This window comes from Chiloscyllium punctatum, chromosome 39 (genome assembly GCF_047496795.1).
Source record: "Chiloscyllium punctatum isolate Juve2018m chromosome 39, sChiPun1.3, whole genome shotgun sequence".
NCBI classification, from domain to species: domain Eukaryota; kingdom Metazoa; phylum Chordata; class Chondrichthyes; order Orectolobiformes; family Hemiscylliidae; genus Chiloscyllium; species Chiloscyllium punctatum.
In genome coordinates, this window is record NC_092777.1 from 39253928 (window position 1) to 39273857 (window position 19930).

At 38.3% G+C, this 19930-nt stretch overlaps 1 protein-coding gene across 17 annotated transcripts in view; it reads left to right on the plus strand.

Moving 5' to 3' along the window:
- rbfox3a (RNA binding fox-1 homolog 3a) overlaps window positions 1-19930 on the plus strand; it is a 1527015-nt gene that overhangs the window by 150529 nt on the left and 1356556 nt on the right. The window contains exon 1 of one of the 17 annotated variants that reach the window (XM_072558495.1): window positions 4144-4164. The exons of the other annotated variants lie outside the window; for them this stretch is intronic. The gene's annotated coding sequence lies outside the window, so the exon portion shown is untranslated. Of the gene's footprint in view, window positions 1-4143; window positions 4165-19930 lie in introns of those variants that run through there. 17 annotated transcript variants of the gene reach the window in all.

The window sequence follows — 19930 nt, forward strand, 5'->3', positions numbered from 1 at the left end:
CTATAGTGTGGAAGCAGGCCATTCGGTCCATCAAGTCCACACTGACCCTCACAAATGCATCCCACCCAGACCCAGCGCCCTACCTTATCCCTGTAACCCTGAATTTTCCATGGCTAATCCACCTTGCCTGGACATCCCTGGACACTATGGGCAGTTTGGCATGGCCAATCCACCTAACCTGTGCATCTTTGAATTGTGATAAAATCAGATGCAGAGAAGACGTGTGAGAAGAACTAGTTTCTGTCTTGACCAGACATGTAAGGGAATTAAATGTCTTGCCGCATTGAAACTCATGTGCAAGGCTAAAATTGTTGGTCTGATTCAGGATACAGAATCCCTACAGAGCAGAATGAAGTCACTCAGCCCATCTAGTTTGCACTGACTCTCCGAAGAACATCCTACTGAGACCCAGCCCCCACCTCATCCCCGATTTACCAGGGCTAATCCACATAGCCAGCACATTCCTGGATACTGTGGGGCAATTTAGCATGACCAATCCACTCAACCTGCACATCTTTGGACTGTGAGAGGAAACCAGTACACCCACGTAGACACAGGCAGAAAATGCGAACTCCACACAGACAGTCACCCAAGGCTGGAATTAAACCCAGGTTCCTGGCACTGTGAGGCAACAGTGCTAACCATTAAACTACCATGCCACTCACAATCCTTCCAAACTTGCTGTATTATATGCCCTGCAAAAGCAGTGTTTACTGAAAGCCTTTGTAAGCTATAACTTACTTCTGTAAAATGTCCTGTGCTACCTCTGGGAAATTGGAAGTTGCTAATGCTCAATATGATTGCATAAATGCTACAATGCTAATCCAATTCCTGACCTTTCAGGGAAAGTGTGTCTTTTTCCTAATGATCCTCGTCCCAACATATATCCAATCCCACACATTGGTGATTTGCCTGTGATTCTTGGAAAACTCAAAGACAAGCATGAAAGATAATGAAGCCTGACAATCAAAATGGATAAGGTCTGTCATGATCCCTCTTACTTATCTTGTGCATTCAGTGACAATTTGATGCCCAAGTGAAAATTTGCTCACATGTGTTTATGATAGAACATACATGAGAGTTTAAATGCGATTAGAAAATGGGTGTTGCTTGTATCTGATTGTAACGTCAGCACAGCTCTCAGATATAGGCTCTACCATGGATATATAAATGATAAACATTGTGATTGGAAAATGCACTAAAACAGTAAAGTTAGAGTTACCCTTATTCAACTGAACCATAGCACTTCTCTCCAGAGACAGATATGACTGCTGGATGTTTAATCTGAGGATTACTGTGCCTCAAGTAAGGGGAGAGGTTAGGTCCTTCATGGTAACCTCAGCCAGAGCAGAAATTAAACCCACACTATTGGTATCACATTACATTGCAAATGATCTGTCCAGTCAATTGAGCTAACCAGCCCCCAACCATAACAGCAAGCTCCAATGATGCTATAGACCTGCTGTTTATTTAATTGTAACTGGAGTAGGAGGTGTAAAACTGGAAAATCTCCTGTTTCTTATCTGTACACCCCAGCATTCTATTTCAATTCCTTTCAAATGTGGTATTTTTACACTTTGAATTATTCAGATTTGATTAACTTCTGTGAAGTTAAGATTCTTTAAAGAGTACCAATTCTAACCATTTTTATGAATCATACAACATTTTTCATTAGAATATTTTCATCCAATGTGACAGCAAAATTCATCTTTACTTTTACAAAAGCCCAAGGATGAAATATTAGGTGCTGAAAATGTTAAACATCATGTCCTGTAAATTATGACAGACTCTTGCGATTTAATATGAATGTATTTTGTGAAACTACCTTTAAGATCACTTAAACATGTTTTTTACCTTATCTGGACTGACTTCTTTAAAGCACAGCTTGGTTTAGATTAATGGACAAAAATCATGCCACAACAAAACTAATATATGACCAAATCAGCAGCTGATCGACATGGTGAATTGAATCAGTGTTAATAATTTATTGGAATTAAAGCAAATTAAGGCTTCTTGCAGGATGATTTGGGAGCAGAAAGTGGAGTTAAGCAAGAGGACTTTGAATGAAGGCTCTGAGGAATCGTTGATCAAATTTAGCAGTTATTTCTGATTTGTAGGCACAAGCATAAACAATTTGGCCCAGTAAACCATAGGGCAAAGTTCCAAATTTTGATTTCCAAAATTAGGGCTCAGAAAACAGACAGCTGAACAAATGTCTCCACCCACGATACAGATGTGCTCAAGTAATGTCACCACCATAAAAATGGTAAGAAGGCACAACAGCGGGATATAATATCTTGCTTACAATAACAGAGATCTCCCCAGTCTAATTATATAGGACAGTATGCACATGGGCAAATAGATATGTTCATATCTATTACATCAAATTCCCTTAATTTATAAAATTAACATACCTTAATGGAATATTAGTTTGTCACATAGAAAATTCTACATGAAATCTCCTAAGAGCACCCACGAAAGATGGAAGGGGTGCTGAAACTGAATGTTTTAAGTCAGATCTGCAAAACTTTGTTTCACAAAAGTTGGAATCAAGACAATGAACTATCTCAACATGCCCCAGCTGCTCTGTCTCCACTTCCCATTGCTGATTTTCTCAACCAGTTTTGTGTCAGGGAAAGACATTGAGCAAAGACTCAGTGCTGCTCCCAATGAGCGACAAAGAATTCTAAGCACCTAATTACATGTTGAAATCAATCCTTAATGATTGTTCAATACATCTACATCTTGAGAGAATGTCTTACCAAATATGTTACTACGATAGATTATTTTGTTGTCAAAGTTGAGATGTGGATTTGTAACTCGTATAGTCTCTATAACTAGGATGTACTGTGTCAGCCAGCTGTAGTAGAACGATTGCAATTTCAACGCTGAAGTGAAAACCACAGAGGATTGATGCAGACCTTCAGTGTCAGGCTGTTTTAACAAGGAAATACCCAGATCAGGAGGTCACTCTGACTCTGATCCATATGTCTGCCTTGTTCGCTTTTATTTGAAAAAGTGATATGTGAAAGACAAAGTGCAGGCTCTCATCTTCCACTGTCTGACACTGATCAGCCACTTTTGCCTGATTTCACTTTGGCCCAGGGAATCTCTGCTGAATAAAAATAAGTAGCCCAAAGATTGAGTAAGAAACACTATGATATGCATGGTGGTTAAAAATAAGAAAAAATGTTTTTAGGTATAACATTTCCAATAGACCTTTAAACAGATTGATACTATATTCAACAGCAAACACATATTTAACTGTATAGGAATATATGCGGAAAAAGCTACTCACATCCCTGAAATAGGAAAATCATTTACAGAATCACAGGCAGATAGTGGCTCAGTGGTTAGCATGGTTGCACACAGCACTAGAGACATGGGTTCAATTCCAGCCTTGGGTAACTATCTGTGTGGAAATTTGCACATTCTCCCTGTGTCAGCATGGGTTTCCTCTGGCACTCTGGTTTATTCCGAAAATCCAAAGATGCATGGGTTTGGTGAATTGGTCATGGTAAATTGCCCGTAACGTTCAGGGATGTGTATGTTAGGTGCATTAGTCAGAGGAGATGTAGAACAATAGGCTGAGGAAATGGATCTGGATGGGTTCCCCTTCAAAGGGTTGGTGTGGACTTGTTGGGCCTAATGGCCTGTTTCCACACTGTAGGGATTCTATGACTGTAACTAAACGAAAAAAAACCTGATTATTTAAAATAAATTTACCTTCAGCAGAAGTATTGTGAACCCTGGCTTACTCAGAAAATGCCACATAAAATGCCAGCAGATGTATTGCAAATATGTTATTGTCTAAATATGCAAAAAAATGGAAATACAACTAAATAACTAAGTGATTCCGTTGATTTTGTAAGATAAACTATTTAGTCTGTATTTACAATCCAGAAATATATTCAATTTCTATTTTTGGAGCATCATTGAGGTAAATGAATGATATTAAAAAATAGGATTTCTTTTCTTTTTGGTGTAAAGAGCATTTCACTCTGCTTTAATCGTCCATCTCAAATCGAATGAGTTCGAGAAAAATAATATTCTCTAAGTTAAAATTAATTGAATACTCTTGAATAATGTACATTTTATCATAGGTTTGCTGCAGATTTTGCATTCTAGAAACCGAGAACAGAGAAGATGTGACAACTTCAACAGGTACCAGAAATTAATAAAGGGACTGCAGATATGTTGGAACAGGGATGTTTCAGGGGGAGGGAAGGCAATGTTTCAGAACTGATTGACAGGGAAATCAGGGAAAGATGTCTGAGTATGACGCTTTCAGACATTGCAAGGACATTATCCCCGAGCCACAAACTATCTGCTTATTAACCATCATCATTACCCATCAAACATTCCTTTTCATTTGCAGCTGGGGAGACATGCTGTTTCTATGGAAGAAAGTTAGGGAAAACATCAAGCTTGAGAAAAGAGCATATACTGCACAAAGCTGAGGAGCAGGTCAGATGATTAGTCAGAAAATAAAGAATGATAGAGAATGACTAAAACATTAATTAATAGGAGAAATCAAAGTATGAGAGACAGCTAGTTAGGAATGTAAAAAGAGATTGCAATAATTTCTATAGATAATTAAAGAGGATCAGTGTAAATAAAATGAGTATTAGTCCTCTGGAGAGTGAGAATTGTAAGTTAGTTGTACATAATAAAGAAATGGCAATTTAAATGAATCAATATTTTGTTTTTGTCTTCACCATAGAGGATTCAATAAAATCCAGTAAAGCTGCAAATCAGAACGTGAAAAGGAGAGTGAGACTAAATTACAATCACATGGGAAATGGTACAAAACAAACGAGTGGAACTGTTGGTTTACAATTCTCTGAGTCGAGATGGACTTAACCCTCGTGTTTTAAAGAGACTGAGGTTTTAGATAGTTGGTGTTAATAAAAATTTGATAAAGTGTTTGTATCAAAGATTATTGTGCAAAATGTTATTATTCTGCTTCAGTACGTAATCAAGAAGGAATGTTATCCTTTATTACAAAAGGAATTGAACATGAAGAACAGAATATTATGTTTCAGCTGTGCAAGGTATTGATGTGATCCCATCTCAGAGACTGTGTTCAGTATGGTCTCCTTCTTTAAGGAATGGTGCAAATGACTAGATCTGGTTCGGAGGTGGTTTACTTAGATGATATCTGAATGAGTGGGTACTGATATGAGGATAGATTGGACAGATTAGGCTGTTTCAACTGCATCTGAGGAGCTGCCTGACCGGCTGGGCTTTTCCAGTACCACACTCTTTGGCTCTGATCTCCAGCATCTGCACTCGTCACTTTCTCTTTGTTTCAACTGCAGGGAAAAAAAACATGAAGGTTGGCTTGATTGAAGTGTATAAAATACTGAATGGTCTTGATAAAGTGAACATGAAAAAGATATTTCTTCTTGCGAGTCAGCCAGAACTAGGGGTCACTGTTTTGAGATTCGGGGTCACTGTTTCAGGACAGTATTGAGGAAATTCTTCTCTCAAATTTTTCTTAACCTAGAAGGTTGTTTTGAAAATTTCTGCCTCAGAAGGCCTGGGAAGTAGCACAATTGAATATTTTTATGATAGAGATGGACAGATTCTTTTTAGGAATGGGATCAAAGTTTATCGGGGGTAGATGGGAATGTGGAACTCAAAACACAAGCAGATCAGCAATGATAGAGTAGGCTTGAAGGGTCAAATGATCTCCTTCTGTTCTTATTTCATATGTTTGTATGGTTTAGAATGACTAGACAACTGTTTACTGGGCAAGGTCATTTGAGCTTCTGTCTATAAATTGTGCTGATGTAATGCTTTCTCCATTGGTGTTGCATGGAAATTCAGCAATAAACGTGGAAATGTTCTTTGTTGATTGACACTTGATGATCATCAGTTTGATCATATGTCCTACATATTCTACAAGATGATTTGAGTGAGGTTAGTACAGTAACATTATGAAATGGGTCACTCCCCATTTAGTACACATATCTTGACTGGCTTGGTGGTGTATTGCATTTCGTTATCCAATATCATCTGGTCCAATTCACTGAATGAATAAAAAATGGTCCTCATCATGTCAATGAGGGTCATGCTTGTTGTATTGCTGCATGGTGAACAATGGGAAGTTTAGAGAAGCAATCTATGACCAGGATATAATCTTCCCCTTGCCCTTGTACAGACTGTTACTACTTCAGTCCAAGGGATGAATAGAGGAAACATCATGTGGCTTCCTACACTGGAGTTGTTATGTTTGGTGTACCTCCCATACCTTGATGAGTTTTTGAATATCCTGGTCAGTGCACAGATTCATATGCTTGATAAACATGGTATAACATAGACATCTTGGCATAACGCTTATGGTAATAGGAATTCTTAGACATTGAAAATGACTTGCCATGATTTACCAAGTTGATCTCTTTATTGCTAAAACAAACAAAACTTCTCAGGTATTTCTTTAATGCTGTCAAGCCATCCCTGAATAATAGCCTTTTGCAACCCTTTAGATGCCTAACTTTGACAGTTTCCAATTGCTACAGTTTACTTTGTCCCTGGCTAGCAGATCAACCTTGAGAACATATTTAACTTTATGATTTAGAGGATAAATGTGCAGATCAAAAGGAATATCTTACTTTTCACTTGGGTGGTGGAATCTACTCAACATGTCAGACCTAATCATCCTGATGCCTGACTTCAGAGTCATATTGTTCGAGATCATTGTTGAATTAAATTGCATCACGTGTAGTTTGATCTACCAGAGTAGGTGTGGTTTGAATATTGTGAATTGTGATTACACCATGTTTTGTGCATATTGGCAGCCCCGACACTGCTGGACCATTGGCATCTACCAAATAGAAGGCTTACAAATGTGAAGATGAGCTTGAGTATTGGCACTGCAGTGTGCTTCTACCAAAGCATGGAATTAGTGATCTGTTATGCACTGTCAGATAGTCTTTCTTTATTTGTGCTATGGAGCATCCCTGCCAGGCAAGTGTCTTGCAGGATTTGTATTGTTAATATGTTGGCTCTAAATTTCATGTTGATTTTCGCTTTAAATATGTGTTACCCTGCTGTTTCAGAACAAGTCATATTAAAACTTCTGATTACCTTTTCCTATTGACATGGTGTGCTTGGAGAGCTTGGCCATCTTCTGAAAATTGGCATCTACTCAGTTAATACTGAATCTCATTGATCTGAGTGCATTTGTGCATCCTCTTAACACTTTTGTTGCTGCTGGTGTTGTAATGTTGTACCATCTTGTGTTTTGTTCTGGAGTCTTACTTGGCCTTTGGAACCAGATTTCCTGCATATGCGTGTCCAATGTGAATTGGTGCTACATGCTTTATAGGTGCCAAGAGAAGCTGCACAGTTTTTGAGTAGTACAACTAACTGCATTTATTTTAGATGTTGTTAGTTTGGTGAGCTTTTCTATCTATAGCAATTGAATTGCCTACGCCTAAAACATGTATTTCTTGTTAGTCTGCCAGTATAGCTATATACCTGTGTTGATCTTGTGCCAATCGTATGGCTTTGAATAACTTGGTGAGCCTCTTTGATGCCCTTGCATTGGAAAAGTAACGTTTGTGTCCTTATAGAGTCATACAGAATGGAAACAGATCCTTCAGTCCTACTAGTCCAAGCCTAACATGTTCCCAAATTAAACCAGTCCCACTGGCCTGTGTATGCCTCCTATCCCGCCAAACCTTTCCTATTCATATACTTATCCAAATGTCTTTTAGATGTTGTAACTGTACCTGCATCCATCACTTCCTTTGTCAGTTCGTTCCACACACCAGCCACTCTCTGTGTAAAAACATTTCCCCTCATGTCCTTTTTAAATCTTTCTCCACTCACCTTAAAAATATGCACCCTAGTTCTGAACACCTCCACCCTAGGGAAAAGACCTTTGCCAGTCATCTTATCTATGCCCCTCATGATTTTATAAACCTCTATAAGTTCATGCCTCAACCTCCTACGCACCAGTGAAAAATGACCCAGCCTATTCAGCCTCTTTTTTATAACCTAAACCCTCCATTCCTGGCAACATGCTGGTAATTTTGTTATTAAACCTCCAGTTTAATAATATCCTTCCTATAACACAGTGACCAGTGTTATTACTGCAGAAGAGGCCTCACCAATAGCCCCTAAAACCTCAACATAATGTCTCAACTCTTATACTCAAAGGTCTGAGCAATGAAAGCAAACATGCTAAATGCCTTCTTCATACTCTGTCTACCTGTGATGCAAATTTCAAAGAATTATGTACATGAACCGTGAGGTCTCTCTTTTCTACAATACTACCCAGGGTCCTAGCATTAATTGTATAAGTCCTGTCCTTGTTTGTTTTACCAAAGCATTATCTCACATTTATCCACATTAAACATCATTTGCCACAGTTCAGCCCATTGACCCAATTGATCAAGATCTCTTTATAATCTTAGATAACCTTCTTCACTGTCCACTATACCATCAATTTTCTAACAAACTTGTCAATAGTCACCTTGGGTTGCTGTCTGTATGAAATAAGGTGGAGTCTGTTAATCCTGAAGTTAAATCTTGAGCTGGTTTTTGACAATCTTCCAAACCTTTTCTAGAGTATTCTGATTGTCAATGCAAAGATCAGGTGTGTGAATTCTGTGAAACTCTCGAAGACAATGCCAAGCAAGATTTTTAGAGTTCTTAGTTTGCGCTCATCAATCATCTGATCTGTAAAATAAAACTCAGTGCATTGCCTGAGCAATTGTAATTCACTATGGCTGCCACCGAATGCCCAATCCATAACAAGTTTCGACAATCCATGCTCTCACGTAGAAAGCATCAGCTCTATAATCTGAAGTATTTGTTCCTTTTTCTGTATCAGTGTAAGCTAAAACTGCTTCATCTTTACAACATAAACTTTATAGCTGCTATGAAAATCTATCACTAATACTTAGATTGCTAGAAATAACATATTCTCCAGCTTTTGTGTTGTAATGCAGCTTTTTAAAAGTTGTATTTCTTTTAATTAAGAAAGGTAGAAATGTAGAAATTCGTTTTGTCTCGAAGTAACTTATATTCTCATCAAAAATAAATGAGTTCCATTTTCTTGGTGGTTGATTCCCTATCTACAGATATGTACAATTGTCTGTTACAATATGTTGTGAGTTTGCCTTCAATAGAATGTTTTACTTAATGCAGTACTGCTTATGTTACCTCTCATAAAAATAGGAAACTGAACATGGATTTTGTGATATTGAAAAATCCAACAGAAATTTATGGCAACTAGCTATTATGTACTACTTTTACATTCCTGGGGCACAAGTGTCTGAGCTAACATTCAACTTGTAGCTTAAAACAAAGGATCATGTTTCAAGTGACTCGAGGTAAAATGGAGTATGACATTTTTATACCGACAGGTCATTTACTATGATACAGTGATGATATCATGAGCTTAGGTATGTTGACGTTTTAATCATAACACAACAGTTTTTTGCCTGGATATGTTTTGAACTCTAGTATATGTACTCTTCCTGTATATTAATGTGAATGTTTATGCAAACAGGATGACCATAATATCTTTGCCACTACAGGAATTATAGGGAGATTGCACAATTAAAATTGTAACTTTCTGCACCGTTAAAATTGTTACTTCCCTAGAAATAAAGCCACTTTGTGTTACAATGTGAGAGGTGCATGTTTTTGCTCCTCTTCACATTCACAATATCAGTTTACAATAATATTTGGTGCTACATCATTGGAAAAGAGAATTATCTAAAATAACTGTAGTTCAACACAAAAATAATAATGAGCTAGGAACTGGTTGCTCACCTGCTCTTGCTACACTTAGAAACTAATGTTAGGAGCCTGAGAAATGGGAAATAAAATGTTAAATTATATACAGTCGCAGAAAAATCTCAAGGCGAAGAGGAGAGACTGTAATTGATATGCAAATGCAAGGAACAAAATATGTTCTTTCTAAGGCTCTTGAATACCAATTTGAGAACTGACCCAGAAACAATAGATCAGGGAAAGAACTCTTTTCAGAAGATGTGTGGACATTGTGACAATCAGATTGTTATAGATATCTTATTATTCTACTATTAATGAACTTATGAATAGTAAAAACATTTAGAATCTACCATCAAGACAGGGGTGGTTGGAAATTACTACATCAGCAAAATCATCTTTGAGAATATCTGTTCAATCCGAGAACCCTGTTATACATAATATGGAACTGGAAGGGACTCATTAAAACTGATTTTGGGAATATGCCTCATGAACAATGGGCTGGAATGATCTCCTGATGTTAGTCAAGGTATAGTCACTTGTTTATTGTGAAGTAATGGATCAATCAGCAGTGAAAAAGTCTGGGTGTCACATCAAGGTAACACTAATGTCCTTATATCACCTATCCCAATACAACACTGTTTACAACTAATTGAAAGTAAAATGAACTCTTGAGCTGTCTTTGTCCTGATATAGTTTAGACAAGCAATGTTTAAAGTCTGGCAGTCTGGCTGTTAGTGACTGTTGTTGAAATGGATTATATACAATTTAGACTTGTGTTGTAAATTGATCAGGACTGTTGTTTTAATTAAATAAAATTTCAAAGCATAAAGAGAATCCACATTACAATAATGTATATTCATATATACTGTCTTAATTTGATTATTTTGAAGTGAAAAACAGCTAATGCAAGAGGATTGGATAGGGAACCCGACAAATTATGCACGAGAGAAATAAAATGACTGTACATAGTACCATTCCTGGATCCAGTTATTTACCAATTCTCACTTCAGTGACAGCCTTTTCTATTCCATATCCCTTCTAGCTATTCAATGTTTTCACTCTGCCATGCCATCGAATATAATTCAACATATCTGATCTAAGCGGGATGGTATTATCTTTGGTTGAAGTACTGTAAGACATTTCAAATTCAGTGAACCTTGCAATCGTACCTTACTTAAAGCTCCTGCTTCGAGGCATCTTTAACAGCTTAGAATCTTGTGAATTTTACTGCACTGAGGCAGTCCCAAGTTATCAAATATAGCCTCATTTTTACATATTTTTATATACTCAAAATCTGTCTAATAAAGTCACCAACAAATTCTCATACTAACATTGCTTTTCTTAGGAAAAGACCTGTGTTCTGCAACTTACTGTTAACTGAATTGTTGAATTACTGTTTTATAAATAGATTTGAGCTTGAGGGTATTATTCTGTTTGACACATGCATGCATGAAGTATGCTTCTCTTGGCAATGTCTGAAGCGAATGTGAAAACCATAAAAGGCAAGTAAACTGCTGCTACTTCACATCCTGAGACACAATGGTTAGGTAAGATACAGACAATAGGAAAACAACTCAATGTCATTTCAATTTACTGTGAAATTGTTAAAAAACCTATGTAAAGATTTTAACTGAGAAAGTAAATTCACCTAACATTTATCGAACTCAACTAATACCAATTGAGTCTGTATGATTGACTGGAGTAGCAATTGAATCCAAGATGCTCTAAGACAACACTATGATGACTAGGAATGCATTGCCAGGTAAATGTAGTTTCCACGGTATACTTCTGAAATTCTCTAGTTAGGAAATGATTATTTTCTGTTGGATTCATTCATTTGGAGAATGCATCATACAGACCAAATCATACTGCTTTGTTTTACTTTCTATGAAATTTGAGATCAGTCATTACCTTTAAGAACTGGCCAATAAGCATTGCCTGTGCGGACTTGCACAAGGGAAATCTACTAAGCAAGATTGTGTATTCAAAATGAAAAGAAAATCCATTGGGTTTTACAAGGGGCATGCTGGCAAAATGTCCTGCTTGCACGCTGATGTAACAATAAAAACGAGAATTTTCTTCATAAAATGACTCATTCAGCCCAATGTCAGTCCATTTCCTTAATCATACCACTTTTTTTTGCTTTTTGGAATAATTATTCAGTTTAGTCAGTCCACCTTTAAAAGCCTTTACAGAATTGACTTGTTTACCAACAGCAAATGGACAGCAGTGGTTTAAGAAGGCAGCTCACCCCCACTGTCTCAAGGTCAACTAGGGATAAGCCCGTGAGACCATAAGACATAGAAACAGAATTGGTCACTTAGCTCATCAAGATTTCTCTGCCATTCAATGATATCATGATTGGTCTGCTTTCTCTCCATAACACTTGATTCCCTTGCTGATTAAAAGTCTATCTAGGCCTTGAATATACTGAACATCTCAATCTCAACAACCTTCTACAGTTAAGAATTGCACAGATTCACTCCTCTCTAAGAGGAGAAATACCTCCTCATCCCTGTCTTCAATGGGTGACCCCTTATTCTAAGATCATGCCCTCTGGTCCTAGACTTTTCCACAGAGAGAAATAACCTTTTCACATCTACCCTATCAAGTCCTTTAGAATCTTATCTGCTTCTAAAAGGTCGCCTCTCATTCTTCTAAACTCCAATGAATGCAGACCCAAACTACTCAACCTCTCCTCATAAACCATTTCCTCTGTACTCAGGATCAAACCAGTGAACCTTTTCTGAACTGTCTCAAATGCAGAATGTTTTCCCCAGTGCATGGAGATCAAAACTGTTCATTGGCCAGTTTGACTAGTTTGACTAGTGCCCTGTATAGTGTTAGCAAGACTTCATTATTTTTACCTTCCATTTCTTTGGAAATAGAAGCCAGCATTTTATTTTTCTTCCCTATTACTTGCTAATTTTGTGATTTACAAATCCATCAATGCTGTAGCGATCTTTGTCGATTTAAGTAAAATTTAGCTCCTCTACTTTTTCTGCCAAAGTGCATAAATTCACCTTTTCCCACATTATATTGCATCTGCCAAGTTTTTGTCCACTTGCTGAATCTATCTATGAACACTAAAATTGTCATAGTTCCTTAAGGCTGTTTTCTCATGAAAGAGAAATAGTTGGTGGTGAGTTTAACCTAAGGTCACCACATCTCAGGTGAGCTGAAAAGGTAGGACCTTCACGGTAACTACAGCCACTGCAGGAATTGAATACATGCTGTAGGCATCATTCCTGATGAAGGGCTTTTGCCCAAAATGTTGATTCTCCTGCTCATCCGATGCAGCCTGACCTGCTGTGCTTTTCCAGCACCTCAATCTCGACCCCCATCATTGCACCACACACTAGCCATCAGGCTAATCTGTTTAATAATTGCTGCAGACTCTTTGCATCAGCATCACAATGGGCAATACATGCTGGCCCAGCCAGCAACAACCAAATCCCAGAAATGAATAAAAATAATCAGAAAAATATTATCAATCATTTTATTTTAAATAAAACAGTATTAACAAATTAATTTTAAAATTAATTCTACAATAAATGAAATAGCCTTGTGTGAATTCATCATTGCATCCATTTGATTTGATACTTAAGATATCATCAAAAAGCTACTATTATTAACTGTTGTAATTAGTCTAATTACATAAAGTCATCGAGTCTTAGAGCTGTACAGCATGGAAACAGACCCTTTGATCCAACCCGTCCATGCCAATCCAGATATCCTAAATTAATCTAGTTCCATTTGCCAGCATTTGGACCATATCCCTCTAAACCCTTCCTATTCATATACCCATAAAGATCCTTTTAAAATGTTGTAATTGTACCAGCCTCCACCCCTCCCTCTGGCAGCTCATTCCATACACACACCACCCTCTGCATGAAAAAAGCTGCCCCTTAAGTCCCTTTTAAATCTTGCCCCCCCTCACCTTAAATCTATGCCCTCTAGTTTTGGTCTTCCCCATCCTGCGGAAAAGACCTTGTCAATTTACCATATCAATGCTCCTCATGATTTTATAAACCTCTGTAATGTCACCCCTCAGCCTTCACTCTGCAGGGAAAACAGCCCCAACCTATTCAGGCTCACCTTATTGCTCAATTCTCCAAACCCTGGCAAAATCATTAAAAATCTTTTCTGAAAACTTTCAAGTTTCACAAAATCTTTCCTATAGCAGGGAGACCAGACCTCCCAAATCCTATACTCAATGCTCTGACTGATAAAGGCATGCATACCAAACACCTTCTTCATGATCCTATCTACCTGCAACTCCACCTTTAAGAAACTATGAGCCTACGCTCTAAGATCTCTGTTCAGTAACACTCCCCAGGACCTTGCCATTAAGTGTATACGTTCTGCCCTAATTTTACTTTCCAAAATGCAGCACCTCACATTTATTTGAATTAAACTTCATCTCTCACTCCTCAGCCCATTAGCCCATCTAATCAAGGTCCCATTGTACTCTGAGGTAACCTTCTTCACTGTCTACTATACCTCCGAATTTGGTGTCAGCTGCACATTTACCATAATCCTGTGTTCACAGTCAAAAAGTGTGGTATTGGAAAGACACAGCAGGTCAGGCAGCATCCGAGGAGCAGGAGAGTCAATATTTCAGGCAGAAGCCCTTCATCCGGAAAGTGTGATGAAGAGCTTATGCCCAAAATGTCGACTCTGCTGTTCCTCAGATGCTGCCTGACTGCTGTGCTTTTCTAGCGGCACACTTTTCGACTCTTATCTCCAGCATCTGCAGTCCTCACTTTCTCCTCCTCTGTTCACATCCAAATCATTTATATAATTGACAAAAAAGCATTGTCATCCTTGTGGCACACTTCTGGTCACAGGCCTCCAGTCTGAAAAGCAACCCTCCGTCATCACCCTCTGTCTTCATCTTTGAGCAAGTTTCGTATCCAAATGGCTAATTTGATTGACCTCATGAGGAGTAACCTAATGAGGTCAGTGAAACAGGATTAAAAGTTAACAAAAATGTATTAACTTCATAATAAAGTAAAGAACCCGCAGATGCTGAAGTTTTAAACCAGAAATAGAAATTGCTGGAGAAACTCAGCAGGTCTGGCAGCATCTGTGGAGAGAAAGCACAGTTCATTTTTTGAGTCCAGTGGCTCTTCTTCAGAGCTGATTGAATGTAGTGTTACGGACCAGGCCAAACCCTCTCAAAACATTTCTAGAGAGTAGTCTGGACCCTAACGTTGCCAGTTGTTTTCAGGTGGTGTATAGCGGATATTCCTGGAGTGATGCAGCTAGCCCAACCATTTAGTTTTAACAAAACAGAATTTATTTGCAAGATTACCAAATAAAGCCCAAACAAAAAGAGCAGAATATAGAATAACCTAGCCTATCTGAAAGCCCAACAGATTACCCCAACTGAATGATGCTGTTCCAAATTCCTGGAGCAATCCCCATAAACAGCCCTTGGCAAAAAAAAAGGTAAAATCACAAACAGGGTCTTCCAGGAGAGAGAGATGTCAGAGAGATTCAGCATGGAACATCTTCTTCCATGTAGCTGTTTCTTTGACCAACAGCCACAAAAAACTGACTGCTTACTCTAAACAGACAGACTGCTAAAACCAAACCAAACTAAACCAGAGAAGAGCTGAGCTGGGAGAACTGGCCACTCCTCTTTCATTGTAACAGCATTTTTTTTTAACTTAAAGACTTTTTCGAGTAGATCAAACCAGACGTTTCGGAACCTGTGTCTCATAAAACACTTGAAAATAACCAAGGACAACACAACCTTGTTAAAAGTGCAACATCATCACATTAGGAAAAGGCAGTATGTATGCTGATTACAGGGTGGGTGGGTGTATACATGTGTGTGTATGTTGGGGTGGTAGTGAGTGGATAGGTGAAGATGGAGCCAGAGAGAGAAAAAGAAAGTGAGGCAGATAAAGGCTGATAGTAAGCCAGGGATGAAGAAAACCTAATGATGGGAAACAGGAGTAAATGAAACTGGGTTGGCTGTGCTAAAAACAGTCTATGTGAAAACAAGATCTAGGTGTGAAGGTGGGTAAAGGTCATGGAAAAAGGTGTTCAGGCCTTAAAATGATTAGTCCCATGGGCTGCATGGTTCCTGTGTGAAAAATGTGAAATTGTTCATAGGAGCACTGCAGCAGGCCTGAGACAGAGATGTTGCAGAGGGACAACAGTGGTGTGTTGAAGTTGCAGGCAACTGGAAGCTCAGGTTCATTTTTATGGACAGAATATAGAGATTCAGCAAAGCTGCCACTTAGACTGTGTTTCATCTCCTCAACGTAGGGGATTAACTTTATATTTATTTCTTCAATATTTGAAGAATCAAAGTAATATGAACAACTACAAATAATTTCAAAAACATAGGCAAAAATGTCAATAATCTATTAAGGACACAATTAAATTTATTTCAGTAAAAAATAGGCAATAACTATTTTCCAATAAACCTCCCATTAGATTTTCTGCATCTTATAAATATTAACTCTTAAGACCTTAACAGCCAATTGACCAATCAGTGTGGCTAAAAGCATTTTAAAAGCATGTAAATTATAAACTCTGCAGTGCCCTGCTGGGATCTCACATCTCGACATATGAACAGGTCATAAGCTACCAATAATACCAGCAGTCATTGAGAAGTCCTGTCTTCAGATGTCTTCAACACTTTAACTCAAAGGAAGTAGTTTTGTATCATTTATATTCATGTATTAAATAGTCATAGTCCTTCATATGCAACTCCAGGAAAGAAAGACTTACTGCTTTCTTTGGATTGATGACGTGTATATTTTTTAGAGATTTCTGCTGGTGAAGATCTTTGGGTTGAATTTCTTTCTGTTTCTTGGACACTTTTGAACGTTGTCTGTGCTCTTGTTCAATCTCATATTTGGTTGTGCTTTTTGATTCTTCCCATGAAGTGCTTCATTGAATTCCCACCACCTGATTCACTTCAGTTAGATGTGGAGAAGGCTGTGCAGAAGCAGCGAATTTAGTCAGATGGATTGAGGAGTTTTTGAACTTGAAGAGTCTGGCAATTTCACGTAAGGATTATTGCAGCTTGGAAAATCTTTTACTTTTTTTTTAACACTGTACTTATCTCAACAAAGACTCTTCCACTTGATTCTGACTGGTTGGTTCTCATGGGCCGGACAGCTTACTCACCTTTTCTCTCCCTGCCCTGAACAGTCAGGGTAAATCAGGGTGAGAAATGCATGGCTTTTCCAAGGGCAGATCAGATATTACAATTATCACGAAAGAGGAGGTAGAGGAAGGGGAACAATACAGAATGGAGCACAAGTGAGTCAGGTGCTTTTCCAGGAGCTTTTCCAGCTTTACAGATATTGCGCTTCACTTACTGCCTCTCAGCCCAAGAGGGGATTTACATGAAATCCAGATTATACCCAATTCTGTTGTCAAGCCCTCTACATGGTGTGAAGGATTGCCACTGTACTTTCTGCAGTATCTGGTGACTACAGGTAGTAGGAATGGATCTCTGCAATATCAACTGAGGATTATCTCAGCCCTACCTTCCTCGGGTTACACTGCTATTTACAACAAAGCAACCCATTTTGTAAACTCCACAAGGTCTACAGTGTGCTCGAAGCCACCTGCAATGCATACTGGGTGTTCACAGAACACTCATGCAGCCAAATCAGTGGCATAAGATTTGGATTAATTGATGACCAAACAATATATGGCTACAATCAGGGGAACCTCCAAACCAAGGTAATAAAGGCATACACTGTGGATGCTGGAAAGCTAAAATAAGAACAGAAAGTGCTGTACAATTCAGTGGGTGTAGCAATATCTATGGAGAGGGAAACAAAGTTAACATTTCAAATCAAATATGACATTGGAATTTTGGCAAGAGTATCTTGTGTAATTAATCCCCCCAAATAGACAAGCTTGAACCACAGTAAAGAAGTATTATATTGAGGCAAATGCAGCAATCTGACTGATGATCAAGAGATACCATTAGAAGCTTCTTTCATCAGTCGGTGGGTATAGAATCATCTTTTGTTGAGGATCTGCTACAGATTATAACAAAGCTGCTGCACACTTGATTGATGTAGTGTTTCTCTATACAGGACAGTTGACTTGGAAATCAACCTGCCATTCACTGTACATCTTTTGGAGATTGACTACAGAGCTTTCCTTTCAGTTACATTGCAAGGAGCTCTGAGTTCCATAACTCTGAATCCCTTGATCTCCACTAGGATTATGGGATTTCCTGATGCACTTCCCACTCTTCTAGCTCTGAGAGGCTCTAAATCAATCCTCATGACCCAAAAGAACTGAGTTCTCCCAATGTGAAAGGCTCTGTACAGGTGCCTGGAAGGGAGGAAATAGTTTGCAAGTTGTAAGCTGGCTGAGATTTAGGTTTGGGCAGGGAAGGTTATGGGATTTACCAAGATCATAAGCCCATATATATTTCCTTAACATCAATATAATTGATGAGGGAAATCAGAACTCTTCACCATTCTCATCATGACCATTCTTTGTGCCTTCCCCAGAAGCTGTGGTGGATTGAGAGAAACAAGTTGAGAGGGTAAGAATATCTAAAGGTTACCTTCTTGGAATTAAGAAGAAAGAGATAAGGAGCAATAGTTTCGCTGCGGGGTTTTTGATGAAATGTCAGTGCATGTTCTCATTTTCTAACTAAAGAGCATGCGAACCATTTGCAGACTTCATGTTTTGGGTCCTCAAGAAGGTATTCGGTTAAAGGCTGCAGAAGTTCGCTATAATAGCTTGTCTTTGATAAATATTGTCCTTTCCTGGTGAGGTCAAAGTAAAAAAAGAATGTTATCACTTGTTGTGTAATTACAACTGTGCAGGTATTTGCCATTCACCATAATGTTGAGGAGACATATAATAAAATAAGTAATGTGACATAACTGAACTTGCTTCACATGTAGAATTTGTTTGGTTGTACACTCTGTATAAACTCCATACAATAAATCAGATACATTGCATTTCTTTAAGAAGTTGGCGTTAAGGTAGTTGCACAACTTTCAAATGTGATTAGCACTGTAAGGAATCAATGATAAATCGATTCTGTACATTATTTAAGGATGGGCAATGTCGTGAGACAGAATACAAAGTGTCCCATTTTTCAACAAAGCAGCTTGCTACTTTGTGAATACCAGGCTCATAAATTTTTGGTTATTAATGGATACATTAGTAAATCAGACTTCTTGATGCATTTAATCTTTTTTAACTTTAAGTTTTGAACCATTAACATTTTGAGGTAGTTATCTTACCAAGGTGCCAGGCAGTGCAGAAGTCAAAAGGGTGCATCATGACATCAGCCAGAAATATGGATTTTTAAATCACTATCAACAATTTACATTGTAATTGTCATGCACATTATAGCAATCTTTAATTAAAATCAGCAATCTCAATTCAGAAGAATTGTCTGCCTAACATTTGCTGAGCATCCAGTAAATATAGCAAATTCTGAGATCAAATTCAAAATTTCATTGTACGTGAATACTAAATCAAAATGAAATTAATCACATACAAAGTTACACCATCATTTCAGATCAAATTCCATTTTCAAGTATGCTACATATTGTAATATGACTGAATCTTACCAGACATTGGGTTTCAGCAAAGGCTTCTTTCTGCAAGATCTAGTGAGTTTTCTCATGCCAAACTCACCACATTAACTAGGAAACATGCCCCAGGGTGCCCCTTTATCGGAGACATTGTGGGATTATTGATAACAGTGCCATCATTAAAAAGCTATTGTACACCTAGTCAAGCGCTAGCTGCCCAATACAGTCTCTGATTTATACCCCGGACATCAGATAAGGACAAATTGATACGGAATATGTGCAGACAGGAACTTGGAGGTCATTGTGCAGGGGATGGCCTAGAGGAGGAACATCAATGAATGGCACAGGAGGCCATGTCAACAGATCCTTCCAGCCTCCCGATGGATCAGTATGCTCTCAACCATCCAGAGGAATGCACAGCCATGCCATGGGAAGCTTCTCTGCTCTACCAGGTTAAGTGCCATCATCATTTTGCTGCTACCTCAAATTCACGCTATCTCCAATATGTCACCCACTCTCACCCATCCTCACCTGCCCAATCCTCCTCAGACTACTGTCCCCAAATGGCCTCCTGCTCATTCATTCAGGACATCTATCCCACACAAGTACCAACTACTTTCATTTCACTC